The 17,352-nt window shown below is 44.2% G+C and overlaps 1 pseudogene; it reads left to right on the top strand.

Annotated features, from left to right (window-relative positions):
* Positions 1 to 302: 302 nt before the first annotated feature.
* On the top strand, positions 303 to 13,456 carry LOC115202639 (guanine nucleotide exchange factor DBS-like; annotated as a pseudogene).
* The last annotated feature ends 3,896 nt before the right edge of the window (positions 13,457 to 17,352 follow it).

Genomic DNA, 17,352 nt, shown 5'->3' with positions numbered 1-17,352 from the left:
AGATAATAACAGTCGTACCACAAAGATAATAACAGTCGTACCACAGAGATAATACCAGTCGTACCATAGAGATAATAACAGTCGTACCACAGAGATAATAACAGTCGTACCACAGAGATAATAACAGTCGTACCACAAAGATAATGACAGTCGTACCACAGAGATAATAACAGTCATAAGACAGAGATAATAACAGTCGTACCACAGAGATAATAACAGTCATACCACAGAGATAATGACAGTCGTACCACAGAGATAATAACAGTCATACCACAGAGATAATAACAGTCGTACCACAGAGATAATAACAGTTATACCACAGATATAATAACAGTCGTACCACAAAGATAATAAAGTTGTATATTTCTCTCCTCCTCCTGTCTTCCTTCTGCAGATGTCCTTCCCAGGGAATGTCCACCTGGTGATGGTCCTGCAGCTCACCAGCCTCCTTCAGAGTCCCTCAGGCACTGACCTCGGGCTCCGCTTCAGCCAGGATGACTTAAGATGCCTGTAAGATGTGAAGATGATGAAACCAAGTCTTGTTAGGATTGTTCAGCAAATACCAATATAGTGAATAACGTGGTTAAGGGACAGTATGGGATGATCACTGTGGACGTTAGACTAGTTGCTTCAACAGTCTGACATAACATAAAGACTGTGGAGGGGTCTGTTAGGCTCTCTGTCTTCGACATGTTAGTGTAATGTGATGATGAGTGACTATTATTGAATCTGGTTGTCATGGTTCTATGTTGTACCCCTTGGTCTGCCACTCTGCGTTCCTCCACAGGTGTTCATGTTCAGCTCAGTTACAGACATGCTTTGCTGCATCGATGAGAACCAGCTGACCTCAGAGTTTGGTGGAACTCTGGAGTACTGCCATAGTGACTGGATTGTCCTTCATATGGTAAACATGCAGTCCCACAGTGTCACCTACAGCAACACAGCAATTATAGGCAGACCTGTTATTTTGGAATACTGTCCACATCAACAACATGTACACAATTACACAGCAAGGCAGCCTAGATTTGCAATGTGACAGAATACATAACAAATTAGGGTTTTTGTTAAGAGACATAAATGCATTACTGTTTGTCTCCCTCTTCAGACTATTGAGAGATTTGCTGTGACGGTAAAGGAGATAGCCCAGTTGCTGCAGTCGTTCGGCACGGAGCTCGCTGAGACAGAGCTACAAGATGAGGCCGACGCCATCGAGTTCCTCCTCATGTCCCACACTGACCAATACAGGCGGCTGAAAGTAAGACATCTCCCATGACAACCTCAAAATTGTTCTTTCATTGTAAGTCTGTAGATGTAGAGCATAGAGTAGAACAGAACAGTCTGATGAACAAGATGGCCGCCGATTTGCCAGGTCTGACCCAACTTTGCTATTTTATGATTATTTTGTAGTTTATTTTTACTCTATTTTTACTAAATGTATCCGCTATTATTTCTTACAACCGACAAGAACTCTTGAACATCAGATCGGAAGTTACTCACCCCAATTCATGCTTCTCTTTCGACTTATCTGCCTTGGGCTCTCTCTGTAATTCCAACCCAATTTTAGGGCTACCCGAGAGGAAACGCCAGTGATCCAGAGGCAAGAGATGATTTTGTGGAATAAGAATTATTTGTAGGATGACATCAGGTCAGTGATGAGGGAGGGCCGTCACCTGCTCTCCAACCTAGAGGCTGATGGCCAGGAGGACAGAGATATCTAACAGGACTGGCACACAGTACAGAGGTACAATAAACTTGTATTACATATATTTGTATGAATTTTTTGGTTTTCACATATTAATGACACATCATAACAATAATTTCATTTTCAGGTGTACTTTAAAAATAAAAATAAAGTGTGTCTTCACATTGGTGTGTAGTATATTTTGACCTCAGGTTATCTTCGTAATAGCAGCCATGCTCTGGAGGGATTCTTGTTTTGAAAGATTTAAGTGTTCACCTGTAGCTTGTGTTCCACCTGTTTCCCTCAGGCTTCTGGCACAACTACGAGACATGGAGATGGCTTTTGATGGGTTTTGTGAGAGGCATCACCTGAAACTGATGAGATACTGTATGAGATGAGCTTTAATGTGGCCAGTTTAGAGTGGTAGGGTGAAAACGTGTCAATCTGGGTTCTGTTGACCAACAAGCAGTAATAACATTTAGTGTTAAAAGTAGTAACTTCCTTTTTGCTGTTGCTCAGATTAAGGAGACCCTGGACCAGCTGATTGGTCAGGAGAAGGAGGTCACTGCAGTGGGCGGGACTGTGGTCCAGACAGAACAGCTACTGAAAACACTGGAGTCACTGGACACCCGAGCACAGGTCAGCGTCCCACTACACAAACTACCCACACACAGGTCATGGTCCCACTACACAAACTACCCACACACAGGTCATGGTCCCACTACACAAACTACCCACACACAGGTCATGGTCCCACTACACAAACTACCCATGCACAGGTCATGGTCCCACTACACAAACTACCCACACACAGGTCATGGTCCCACTACACAAACTACCCACACACAGGTCAGCATCCCACAACACAAACTACCCACACACAGGTCAGCATCCCACTACACAAACTAGCCACGCACAGGTCAGCATCCCACTACACAAACTAGCCTCACACAGGTCATGGTCCCACTACACAAACTACCCACGCACAGGTCATGGTCCCACTACACAAACTACCCACACACAGGTCATGGTCCCACTACACAAACTACCCACGCACAGGTCATGGTCCCACTACACAAACTACCCACGCACAGGTCATGGTCCCACTACACAAACTACCCACACACAGGTCATGGTCCCACTACACAAACTACCCACACACAGGTCATGGTCCCACTACACAAACTACCCACGCACAGGTCAGTGTCCCACTACACAAACTACCCACGCACAGGTCATGGTCCCACTACACAAACTACCCACACACAGGTCATGGTCCCACTACACAAACTACCCACACACAGGTCATGGTCCCACTACACAAACTACCCACGCACAGGTCATGGTCCCACTACACAAACTACCCACGCACAGGTCATGGTCCCACTACACAAACTACCCACACACAGGTCATAGTCCCACTACACAAACTAGCCACACACAGGTCAGTGTCCCACTACACAAACTACCCACACACAGGTCATGGTCCCACTACACAAACTACCCACGCACAGGTCATGGTCCCACTACACAAACTACCCACACACAGGTCATAGTCCCACTACACAAACTAGCCACACACAGGTCAGTGTCCCACTACACAAACTAGCCACGCACAGGTCATGGTCCCACTACACAAACTAGCCTCACACTTTACCTTGATCTAGTACATCTTCATTAGATGACAGTTTCCGCCAGAGAAGCATAAACTTCCCCAGACAGGTAGAGTAGGATGGGGTTTTGTGATTGTGGTGGCTGTCAGGAGGAGATGGGCTGGGCCCAGATCATCATCCTGCGTGGCCAGCAGCTGGCAACCAATCACCACTACGCTCTGGCCCTGATCAACCAGCGCTGTAACCAGCTGCGACACCACTGTGACCTGCTGACCACCGCCATCCAAGCCAAACGGGCTGCCCTCACCCGCATATGCCAACTGCTGCTGCATCTGGTGGTGGTATGCACACACACACACACACACACACACACACACACACACACACACACACACACACACACACACACACACACACACACACATGTTTAACAGTGAGAATGGCAGAATGGTGAACTTACTAAATGACTGAGAGTTTGACTGTGTGATATTAGGTTGCTTCTTGTGTAAATATTGGTGGTGGTGTCTGAGCCAAAGCCCTGAGGTCCTCAGCTACAGGTATACATCCCTGCTCCATAGTTTGTGCTTCAGTATCAGTCACTTTTCCATCCAGCCTGGCTCCAAGCCATACAGTATCATTTCATCCCATTATCACTGGATCATTTCATCCCATTATCACTGGATCATTTCGTCCCATCATCACTGGATCATTTCATCCCATCATCACTGGATCATTTCATCCCATTATCACTGGATTATTTCATCCCATTATCACTGGATCATTTCATCCCATCATCACTGGATCATTTCATCCCATTATCACTGGATCATTTCATCCCATCATCACTGGATCATTTCATCCCATCATCACTGGATCATTTCATTCCATTATCACTGTACCTGTCATGCCCTGATCTGTTTCACCTGTCCTTGTGATTGTCTCCACTCCCTCCAGGTGTCACTTATTTCCCCCAGTGTATTTGTCCCTGTCTTTTCTGTCTGTCTGTGCCAGTTCGTTTTGTATGTTCAAGTCAACCAGCGTGTTTTTCCCGTGCTCTTGCTTTTCTATTCTCTTTTACTAGTCCTCCCGGTTTTGACCTTTGCCTGTTTTTCTCGACTCCATTCCCGCCTGCCTGACTATTCTGCCTGCCCTGACCTCGAGCCTGCCTGCCATTCTGTACCTCTGGAACTCTGAACTGGTTTTGACCTTTTGCCTGTCCACAACCATTCTCTTGCCTACCCCTTTTGGATGGTTAATAAACATTTTGGACTCTAACCATCTGCCTCATGCATCTAGGTCTCGCCTTGTGCCTTTACAGTACCATTTCATCCCATTATCACTGGATCATTTCATCCCATTATCACTATCATTTCACCCCAAAGCTCTGCTGTATGATGATAACATCCGGTAACTGCCAACAAGGCAAACATCACATATTTCTATCACCATTACTACAATGCAACTACTGTAACACTATTACCAACACAAGCTTGTACTATCATTATCAACAACCTACTGTTGCCAGCACTTCCCAACTGTCTCCACCATGCAGATCAAATACTGTAGGTCTGTCATGCAGATCAAATACTGTAGGTCTATCATGCAGATCAAATACTGTAGGTCTATCATGCAGATCAAATACTGTAGGTCTATCATGCAGATCAAATACTGTAGGTCTATCATGCAGATCAAATACTGTAGGTCTGTCATGCAGATCAAATACTGTAGGTCTGTCATGCAGATCAAATACTGTAGGTCTGTCATGCAGATCAAATACTGTAGGTCTATCATGCAGATCAAATACTGTAGGTCTGTCATGCAGATCAAATAGTGTAGGTCTGTCATGCAGATCAAATACTGTAGGTCTGTCATGCAGATCAAATACTGTAGGTCTGTCACGCAGATCAAATACTGTAGGTCTATCATGCAGATCAAATACTGTAGGTCTGTCACGCAGATCAAATACTGTAGAACTATCATGCAGATCAAATACTGTAGGTCTGTCATGCAGATCAAATACTGTAGGTCTATCATGCAGATCAAATACTGTAGGTCTATCATGCAGATCAAATACTGTAGGTCTGTCATGCAGATCAAATACTGTAGGTCTATCACACAGATCAAATACTGTAGGCCTGTCATGCAGATCAAATACTGTATCCTGCCTGTTTGGCCCTGTCCGGGGGTATCATCGGATGGGGCCACAGTGTCTTCTGATCCCTCCTGTCTCAGCCTCCAGTATTTATGCTGGAGTAGTTTATGTGTAGGGGGCTAGGGTCAGTCTGTTACATCTGGAGTATTCTCTTGTCTTATCCGGTGTCCTGTGTGAATTTAAATATGCTCTCTCTAATTCTCTCTTTCTTTCTTTCTTTCTCTCGGAGGACCTGAGCCCTAGGACCATGCCTCGGGACTACCTGGCATGATGACTCCTTGCTGTCCCCAGTCCACCTGGCCATGCTGCTGCTCCAGTTTCAACTGTTCTGCCTGCGGCTACGGAACCCTGACCTGTTCACCGGACGTGCTTGTTGCACCCTCGACAACTACTATGATTATTATTATTTGACCATTATTATTATTTGACCATTTATGAGCATTTTAACATCTTGACCAGGTTCTGTTATAATATCCACCCGGCACAGCCAGAAGAGGACTGGCCACCCCTCATAGCCTGGTTCCTCTCTAGGTTTCTTCCTAGGTTTTTGGCCTTTCTAGGGAGTTTTTCCTAGGGAGTTTTTCCTAGCCACCGTGCTTCTTTCACATGCATTGCTTGCTGTTTGGGGTTTTAGGCTGGGTTTCTGTACAGCACTTTGAGATTTCAGCTGATATACGAAGGGCTATATAAATACATTTGATTTGATTTTGATTCGATTTGATTAGGCCTGTCATGCAGCTCAAATATTGTAGGTCTGTCATGCAGATCAAATACTGTAGGTCTGTCATGCAGATCAAATACTGTAGGACTATCGATTTCTATCAGTAACATTTCCTATCTTACACTCACTCACTCACTCACTCACTCACTCAGACTCAGTTTGGGGGGGCCATTGAGATGCTGTCTGCCATGCAGTGAATGATGCACAACAGAAGCATTTCTGAGGAAGCTGGCTGACATTTAGGTGCGGCCCATCCAGCTAGTGGCCCCTTGGCCTGAGCACTCTCCCCGAAGAAAATCCCCCCTCTTCTTCCTCAACCACAGTAAGCTACTATAAATACAACTCTTACTCAGGCCTAAGGGACGCTGGATGTAAATGTACTTCTCACAATCTGATTATTAGGTATTAGGTAGAAAAGGTTTTCAAGAATAATAGTGGACATTCAGCAGCCTGTCTCCCTCAGGTCAGGTGAAGTATTTTGTATTTATTTTATAATCATTCTGTGTGTCTTCCTGTCTGCAGGTCTAGATTTCAACTCGGTTCTCAACTCAAGGTTCTCTTTTGAACTCTTACCTGGCAAGAGGGCAGCTCGGAAAGCCCTACAATGGTGGGAGTTGGGTTATTACACATGAAGATCAAAAAGTTCTGTAACATCTACTGCATTAATGAAGTATTCATAGAATGTCCCAGCTTTACATTTCAAATCTCTAGCCACTTTCATAATTAAAAATGGGATGTAATAAATGTATCACTAGTCACTTTAAACAATGCCACTTTATATAATGTTTACATACCCTACATTACTCATCTCATATGTATATACTGTACTCTATACCATCTACTGCATCTTGCCATCTTGATGTAATTAAATGTATCACTAGTCACTTTAAACAATGCCACTTTATATAATGTTTACATACCCTACATTACTCATCTCATATGTATATACTGTACTCTATACCATCTACTGCATCTTGCCTATGCAGTTCGGCCATCGCTCATCCATATATTTTTATGTACATATTCTTATTCATTCCTTTACACTTGTGTGTATAAGGTAGTTGTTGTGAAATTGTTAGATTACTTGTTAGTTATTACGGCATGGTCGGAACTAGAAGAACAAGCATTTCGCTACACTCGCATTAACATCTGATAACCATGTGTATGTGACAAATATATTTGATTTGATTTGATTTTGATGTGAATAGTATTAGCATTTCTTCCAGTGTGGTATAACATATTTTTGTCTGTCCTCCACATGGTCTATGTGCTCTAGAGAGGTTTATCATTCATCAGCTTGTCATGTTGACTAAACTCCATGCTGACACAATACTTGTGTCCTCTCCGGTCTCTCCTCTCCAGATAGAGGTGCTGCATGATCATGAGGAGAACCGCAGCTGTCTCTCCTACAGCCAGAGGGGAGAGGAGAGACCAGTCCAGCTGAAACAGTGAAACAGCACCACACCCCACTCAACATCAGTCTGCATGTACTGTCCGACTCCAGTTTGGTTTCAACACCTGTTTATCTGTCTGTTATCTGCCCAGAATGTTTCATCAGGGTCACATCATTTAATTTAATAAAGCAATTCCCCTTACTGGTGCTTCTCTGTCTCTCTCTGTCTCACTCTTTCTCTTTGTGCATCTTGCTGACTGTGCTCTGTGTCTTCAGCCACATAATGAAAGAGCTTATTGAGACAGAGAGGATCTATGTTGAGGAGCTGCTCTCTCTCTTGCTGGTAAGGTGTTTCATTTGACAGTTGCACAGACACACAAACCCTCCCAAAGGGTACAGGATAAAACCAGGTCTCCATTTCTCTAGGGTTATAGAGCGGAGATGGATCACCCTGTTCTCTTTGGAAATATGCCAGAGATCTACAAATTCCACAGCAGGCAAGGATGTACACACAAACACACAGATATACTCTTTCTTTCTCTGTCTCTCTCGCACACACACACACACACACACACACACACACACACACACACAAACACACACACACACACCGAGGCACTGATGAGCAGAAGCTCTGACTAATTTTTTACAGAGTGAATAGTGTATTGATTGAAGTTAAGCCTGCCATGTCCGCCCCTCCTCCTCTCTACAGGACCTTCCTCCAGGACTTGGAGGAGTGCCTGGAAACTCCTCAGAGGGTTGGAGCCTGCTTTCTACAATGGGTGAGCAAGCTTGTGATCACCCCTCTCTGACCCACTGTCAGCATGTGGTATGAGGTCATCAGTCCGAGACCACTGTAACCATCTACAGACATTCTATTGAGATTTCACTGTCCTTTCAGAAAGAAAAGTTTCAGGTGTACGAGCGCTACTGTCAGAACAAGCCACACTCTGAGTTGCTATGGAGACAGTGCTCTGCTTGGCCATTCATCCAGGTACTCTCGCTAAGTGCACTGTCAAACTTTTTTATTGACCAGAGATGCACTTCTACTTACTTTCTGCTTTTAAATACCCTTTACTCTATTGATAAAACGTTTATTTATTTTTTATTTGAAGTTATAGTTTTGACAAATGTGTGTCTTCTGGATAAATATGAGACATTTCTTCAATCTTTCCGTCCAGTGGCGATTTTAGCATGTAAGTCTTAGTGGGGCATGCCAGCAAAGCCACAACACAACACAAACAAATACATGAATTGCACTATAACGGTAACAAACGGTGCCCACAAACTGTTAGGGCCTACATAAAGCTGTCCCAAAAGCAGAGCTTTCTTTACAGCACCATGGAGTGAATCATTACCACCATTACACCTGGCTATCAGCAGAGCCTTGTCTGTCAGCTAAACAGTTCATTCAGCCTCATTTACGGCCTTTGTAAAAACATAGCTGATATGGCTGACTTGCTTAAACAAATGTTATTTCTATTGACAATTGAGATGTACAAACTATGGCATAAGGGGACGACAAGCGGATAAGAGGCAATCCATCATTTCGATTAAGACATTAATGAGCGAGCTAGGACGGACGTAGTCAATATAACTATTTGTTCAGCACCTTTGAAATGTACAGCGACAGAATTCAGAACATGGGCCAGTCTTACAGTATTCTCCCTGTACACCAAGTCAGAACCGTTGTCACGACTTCCGCCGAAGTCGGTCCCTCTCCTAGTTTGGGCGGCGTTCGGTGGTCGACGTCACCGGCCTTCTAGCCATCGCCGATCCACCTTTCATTTTCCATTGGCTTTGTCTTATCTTCACTCACACCTGGTTTCAGTTCCATCAATTACATGTTGTGTATTTAACCCTCTGTTCCCCCCATGTCCTTGTCCGGAATTGTTGATTGTAAGAGATTGTGCACGTTATGTCTGGCATGCAAAGGATTTCGTCCCATTGTATTTATTTATTGCTTTTTGTTCACGGTGATTTTTTTAATTAAACTGCACCGTAGTAACAGTCTTTGCTCTCCTGCGCCTGACTTCTCTGCCGCCAGTACGCACGCATTACAACCGTAGGATAAATAAATGGCATATGAGCAGACAATGAAAGCTCCTACAATTTTCAATGATTACATTTCTCTAAACAAGCTATAGGCTACATGTGCACCACCAAGTCAGGACAGTAGGCTAAGTTATGAGGGGGAAATGGACCAAATTATTAAGGTGAGGCACATGAGCTACTAACAGCTTACTACACATCATACACTTAGTATTACTTTCTTAGCTACAGTATACATATCTCCCTGGCATATTACATAATTTATGCAGCAGCATACAATACATTTTTGGGCTCATCTTGTTGTGCTGTGCACACTTGAACAGGAAGGTGGCACGGCAGTCCTTGTGGGCAAATTTTGCCATCAATCTTTGTCCTCAAAGTCTGTCATTCTCTGGATTTATGGTGCCTTCAAGACAACTGGGAACTCTGAAAAAAAACAAGGTTGAATCATGACGTCAGTGATTTTCAGGTCGGAGCTCTAGAAAGAGGCCCGAGTTTCCGACTTGGAATTCTGAGTTGGATGACTGTTCAAAACTTATTTTCCCAGTCAGAGCTAGTTTTTTCTGATTTCCCAGCTGTCTTGAACTCACTGAAGTCTGAGATTTCCAAGTTCTGAGTTTCCAGTTGTTTTGAACACGGTAGAAGTCATTCTGGAATGACAGCATGGCCAATGTATTCAAACTTTTCTGGCCCATGGTGTTGAATGTTTATCCTTTTAAGCTTGGAAAAGAGACCCTACACACCGACAAAACTGAATAGTAGGCTAGTGATTGCTTTGCAACGCTTGCAGTTAGCCACTGATTCCTTCCAAACCACTCATTGTTGAATTTGCAATTTCCAACTTGTTGTGTAATGTTTATGTCCAATGGCTGATGAGCACCAATACGTTTTATCTATAATTTCTCTTCATATGACAAGGATTGAAAAGGATTTGCAGTAGATTGTCAACTTGATTCATGATGATGACTGCTAGTTAAGATTTTGAAAGTATGATGTTGACATGCTCAGTCCAATCAATGCTACGGTAGATATAACGTGATTTTACCTCATTTTATCTGTGGCCAATGACCTTGAAGCCTTCTTGGATGGGCACTTCTAATGTAACTCTATGGCAGCACCCAAGGGGCTTGAATTTTCGAGCTCTCTCTGTAGATTTTGTGTTGACGTAGTGTCTCCATGAGTGACAGAACACTGAGCCAATCACGGCACAACTAGAGAACATTACCAACCCCTATGCTCTGTATTTTCCGCTGGCTGCCCCACCACCACAGAAAGCACTGAGCTAGGCTGAAACACCTGCATTTTGGAGCTGCCTTACTTAAGAAAGCAAAAAAGAGACCATGCTTGTTTGTTAACTCAATGATGTTATATATTTTTTTTACATTGTTTGCAAACTGATATGTGACATGTATTAATGCCAAATTAACATACAGAACAGGCATGGGTCGCCACTGTTTCCGTCTCCATCTTTTGCAGGAGTGTGAGAAAAAGCTGGAGCACAAACTGGGGTTGAACTCATACCTCCGAAAGCCAGTCCAAAGGCTGACTAAGTACCAGCTGCTACTAAAGGTACAGTAGGGCTTGGGCTCAGCCAACAACATCTTGACTTAGATGGTTCATGTATGAGTTTTAACATTGTGACATTGCCATTGTAACACATTGGACCTCTGGGCTCCTGTCTTTCCCAGCAGGAGCTGTAGAAGCACAGCGTGGACAGTGAGTATATATTTCAGCTGCAGGGGGCACTAGAGGCCATGTTGGATCTCCTCAAGTCTGTGAAATACTCCATGTACCAGATCACCATCACAGGGTATAAGGTAAAGAGTGTGAGTGAGAGACCATATGAGTGACTTAGCGAGAAGGAATAATTTTTCCTAATTATTACAAAGTGAATTTTGGAATAATTGTGTCCTACCATATCCCACCATGCTGGGTTGTGTTGTGTCTGGCTGCTTCCCCAGGGCGAGCTGAGTGACCTGTGGCGGGTACTGATGCAGGGTTCCTTCAGTGTGTGGATCAGCCATAAGAGGGGCCCAACGCGGATGAAGGAGCTGACCCACTTCAAGCCCATGCAGTGGCACCTCTTCCTGCATGAGCACGCTCTGCTCTTCTGCAAGCGCTGTGACGAACATGGGGAGGACCACGACCGCACCCCCTTCTACAGCTTTAAGCGCTGCCTGAAGGTAATGCTGGGAGGGCACTACTAGTACTGCTGCTCTTATCATATGAACCCACATGTTCAATTTTATTGAGGGACAATCATTACGCTTTCAATGGTTAATTGTGTTTTCTCTGCAAATGAGTGCTTTTGGGATCACAGAGAACGTCAAATGAGATGTGGAAAAGTTTGAGCTCTGGTACAGTGGCAGAGAGGAGGTGTATGTTGTTCAGGTGAGGGCCAGATCAGTGATCATTTGATTTTGATTATCTTGTGCTCTGTCTAGTCTGGGTTTTGGCAAGTGACAGAGTGGTCTCTGTCTGGTCTTCTTGACTCACTGACAAACACAGTACTGTTCCCTGTGATTGTGTTCCCGAGGCCCCGACAGTCCAGATCAAGATTGCCTGGCTCACAGAGATCAGGGAAATACTCACCAACCAAGGTTTCTACTTTGGATCTACTTGTCTGTCAGCTTCCATGTTGGGTGTTTGTTCCCCATGTCCTCTATTGTGGTGTCTGTCTGCATGCTAGTAGTTTGGTTAAACTACCTGGAGTTTTAAAGTCCCTTTTATCTGCCCCCCCTCCCTTTCCCTCTCCCCCTCTTTCTCCAAAGACATTCCCCCTATTCAACTCTTAGAGAAGACTCCTCTGTCTCCTCCCTCTACTGACAGGTGATGCTCTTTGCATGTCCTCTCATGTCCTCTCATCTCTCCATTTTACAATTTGCATGGTGAACAAAGAGATCATTCTGATTTCATGGACATTTTTTAAAATGTAATCGGTCATAGCATGTGGGTTTGTTTGTTCTGGATTTCCATCATTATACCTTGGATTCAACTCATCTTCAACTTACTGACTGTGATGTCAGGCTTGTTTCTGTGGTGTGATCTAGAGCAGGGGTATTGAACTCTGACCCTACAAGGTCCGGAGCCTGCTGGTTTTCTGTTCTACCTGATAATTAATTGTGCCAGGTCTAAATCAGTCCCTGATTAGAGGGGAACAATGAAACAAAGCAGTGAATCTGGCTTGGAGGTCCAGGGTGGAGTTTGGGGGATCTAGAGGATAAGGTGCCTGAGGCCAAACCTGTGACCATGTGGATATTATTTTTCTGCCCCATACCTTTGCAACTCGGGACAGTCCGGCTCGTACGACGGTGTGCATGTCAAGGAGTCCCGGGCAGATCGCTGGCTCCTCAGGTTGTTTTGATGTCCTTCCTCACAGTAATATCCCAGACCAGTCCCTAAGCACAGAGGAGGCCGCATCGTTAGGATGCACCAGCTCCGCCCTCACAGACCCCGTGGTCTTCTCCCCCCAGCCGTGGCACAATAACCGACGCAGTGAGTCAGCGTGGGAAACAGCAGCCATTTTGTCACACCAACTCACTTTAGTAGTAGAGCATACTCTATGTCTATAAGATGGGCCTGTCAGTGAGGTTTTTCCACTGGAAACTCCAGCATGTTACAGTGGAATTTAGTTTGTGTAGTCAGTGGAAAGGTATTCTATATGAATTGTTTTGAAAGTGTCTAGTATAAGTGACATTTAGGTGGATATGTTTAGTAAGTAGTGAGGCCTTTGCCATGTGAGGTGGTTGTATTTTAGAGGTTCTCTCTGTCAAACGTAGGTTGGCCTGACACCTCCCACTCAGTGGACATCTTCGAGGGGTCCGGAGGCCTGGAGCACCACTGACTTGTCCAACCTGTCAGAGTCTGACGAGGATGATCACACTACTCCACTGGTGAGCTGGTCTAAACGTCATTGTAGTGTTATTATTCTGTAAAACAGTTGCGGAAGTAATTGTTAATAATGCCAGACAGTGCACTGTGTAAAATATGATGCTATGAATAAGATGTCCTCATCCCTGCGCAATAACCTTACAACCTATATGTTTTGCTTAATCTTCCAGGAAATGAGACAACCAGGAAGCTCAGCTCTCTTTGAATGAACCATGTGCCATCCATCCTCAGTCCGGACACAAAGACAATTCTTGTCATCACAACTGTTGTCGTGCTGCTATCATTCCCATCCAAGTTCATATTGCCTGGAGTCTCTAGAGGCCTTAAACCTGCTGCCGGAGACAGACCAGTCATCAATCAACCTTAAACCTGCTGCCGGAGACAGACCAGTCATCAATCAACCTTAAACCTGCTGCTGGAGACAGACCAGCCATCAATCAACCTTAAACCTGCTGCCGGAGACAGACCAGCCATCAATCAACCTTAAACCTGCTGCCGGAGACAGACCAGCCATCAATCAACCTTAAACCTGCTGCCGGAGACAGACCAGTCATCAATCAACCTTAAACCTGCTGCCGGAGACAGACCAGCCATCAATCAACCTTAAACCTGCTGCCGGAGACAGACCAGCCATCAATCAACCTTAAACCTGCTGCCGGAGACAGACCAGTCATCAATCAACCTTAAACCTGCTGCCGGAGACAGACCAGTCATCAATCAACCTTAAACCTGCTGCCGGAGACAGACCAGTCATCAATCAACCTTAAACCTGCTGCCGGAGACAGACCAGTCATCAATCAGATGACAGGATCTGAAGGGTCAACTATTTCATCTCCACCAATGAAATAATTGAGACCATATTAATACCATGACAATAAACCACATGGACATGTTTCTATATTTTCTCCAGAGGGTGCAAGTGTTGCCCTGCAATGTTAGGGTATAACCCTACCCACATCAACCTAAGCACAAGGTAATGGACCGAATCTACTCTTCAATCCCAGGCAACATCACAACATCATCTCAACGAACTGCTCTTCAACCCCAGGCAACATCACATCTCAAAGAACTGCTCTTCAACCCCAGGCAGCATCACATCAAAGAACTGTTCTTCAACCCCAGGCAGCATCACATCAAAGAACTGCTCTTCAACCCCAGGCAGCATCACATCAAAGAACTGCTCTTCAACCCCAGGCAGCATCACATCAAAGAACTGCTCTTCAACCCCAGGCAGCATCACATCCCAAAGAACTGCTCTTCAACCCCAGGCAGCATCACATCCCAAAGAACTGCTCTTCAACCCCAGGCAGCATCACATCCCAAAGAACTGCTCTTCAACCCCAGGCAGCATCACATCAAAGATCTGCTCTTCAACCCCAGGCAGCATCACATCCCAAAGATCTGCTCTTCAACCCCAGGCAGTATCACATCAAAGAACTGCTCTTCAACCCCAGGCAGCATCACATCCCAAAGAACTGCTCTTCAACCCCAGGCAGCATCACCTCAAAGAACTGCTCTTCAACCCCAGGCAGCATCACATCAAAGAACTGCTCTTCAACCCCAGGCAGCATCACATCAAAGAACTGCTCTTCAACCCCAGGCAGCATCACCTCAAAGAAATGCAAATCATCAGAGCCATAGGATCTCCATGTGGATGAGATGCATGAACTGTTTCTAGTCCACTATGAATATTTACTTAGAAAGGGACTGTTTTACTTCTGTTACAGTATAAGTCAATCAGTCTCAATATTTTTTACATTTGTGTATACCCATCATAGTTCATGAGAGAGGCCATATCAGATTTGAACATTCTGTATCATCAGTACCAGGTTATGTGCCAAAACATGCTATTGTACATTTTCCTTGTGCACTTTATTTGTTACAACAACCTAATTTTCTACAACACCCATTATCCCCAATTATCTTACATTTCAGTGTGAAAGCTAAAAGCAAGCAAACCGCGCCAAGCTACGTATTTCTATGCTCACTATTCTACATAAATGACAACAGGGTGACGCAGGAGGTCAGGTGAACTCCTGCATCCCCCTGCATGTGCTTATTTTCATGGGCACTGCAGTTTTGTTCCAGTAGGGGGTGATGTGTCAGTGGTCTGACCATTGATGTGAGAGGAGGAGTCCTGCAAGTTTCAAAGTTTATTTGCCATGTGCACAGGATGCAACAGGTGTAAAACACTACAGTGAAATTCTTACATTGAGAGCTCTCTCCCAACAATACAGTGATATGAATAATAATAGAAAATACAATTGAGTTAGAAACACGAGAATACAAGTATATACAGGCCAGTGCCAGTACCTTATTCAATGTGTAGGGGTACTGGACTGGTCGAGGTGGGTTTATACAAAAAAAAGTGAATGGTAGTAGGATATACATGCAACCAGGGCTGACAAAAGACTGGTAGAAGGAATATATAAATACTTTTTGTAAGATACTAATGGTAATATATACATGGAAACAGGAGTAATAGTTACCAGTAGCAGGATAAATAGATAGATACAGTACTAATGGTAATATATACATGGAAACAGGAGTAATAGTTACCAGTAGCATGATACATAGTAATGGTAATGGCAATCAATAATCCATGGACAGCAGTGTAATAGTAGTAACAAGTCTAATCAATAATCATTTTAGCATCAGCGCAGGTTGTCTGAGTGGGTAGAGACCTGTGGATGGGCATAGAGTCAGTTTGGGTAGTCTGTCAGAGAAAGAGAGCAGTAGTTGTTAGCCATTTAACAGCCTTATGGTCAGGAGGTAGAAGCTGTTGAGGAACCTGTTTGTCTGAGCCTTGATGCACCTGTACCGTCTGCTGGACAGGAGCACGAAGAACAGTTCATGTCTCGTATGCTTGCTTGTAGGTTGTGTAAAGGCTTCATCATGCTTCAGTTTGGCTGGCGCCTAGCCGAACCGAACAAGTGTGCATGCATACTCCCTCAAAAGACCTTCACTTGAAAAACTAGAAAAAAACGGCAATAGTACAGTTTGTCCATTTTGAGATGCCGTAGCCAGTATACAACACTTTTCCCCTCACCTTATCTCAGCTCACTGGTAACCATAGCAACACCCACCCGTAGCACACGCTCCAGCAGGTATATTTCACTGGTCATCCCCAACGCCAACACTTCCTTTGGCCGCCTTTCCTTCCAGTTCTCTGCTGCCAATGACTGGAACGAATTGCAAAAATCTCTGAAGCTGGAGTCTTATATCTCCCCCTCTAACTTTAATCATCAGCTGTCAGAGCAGCTTACCGATCACTGTACCTGTACACAGCCAATCTGTAAATAGCATACCCAACTACCTCATCCCCATATTGTTATTTATCCTCTTGCTCTTTTGCACCCCAGTATCTCTACTTGCACATCATCATCTGCACATCTATCACTCCAGTGTTAATGCTAAATTGTAATTATTTCACCTCTATGGCCTACTTATTGCCTTACCTTCCTACTCTTCTACATTTGCACACACTGTACATAGATTTGTTTATTGTGTTATTGACAGTACGCTTTGTTTATGTGTAACTCTGTGTTGTTGTTCATGTCACACTGCTTTGCTTTATCTTGGCCAGGTCGCAGCTGTAAATGAGAACTTGTTCTCAACTGGCCAACCTGGTTAAATAAAGGTGAAATTAAAAATTAAAAAACAGAATGCCTGATCTCTTGCCTCTTTTTTGCCTGCGTTTCTTCTTGGGTAGCCCGAAGAGTGGATCGGAGGTACACAAAGAGCCAAAGGCAGATGAGTCGAAGTTGATGCCCAAATTGATGTTAGTTACTGCCGATCTGATGTTCAAAAGTTTTTGTTGATCATAAGAAATGATAGTGGATACATTTA

Source organism: Salmo trutta, chromosome 12 (assembly GCF_901001165.1).
Source record: "Salmo trutta chromosome 12, fSalTru1.1, whole genome shotgun sequence".
Taxonomy (NCBI): Eukaryota; Metazoa; Chordata; class Actinopteri; order Salmoniformes; family Salmonidae; genus Salmo; species Salmo trutta.
Note: the sequence above shows the minus strand (reverse complement) of the source record. Positions and strands in the feature narration are given on the sequence as shown.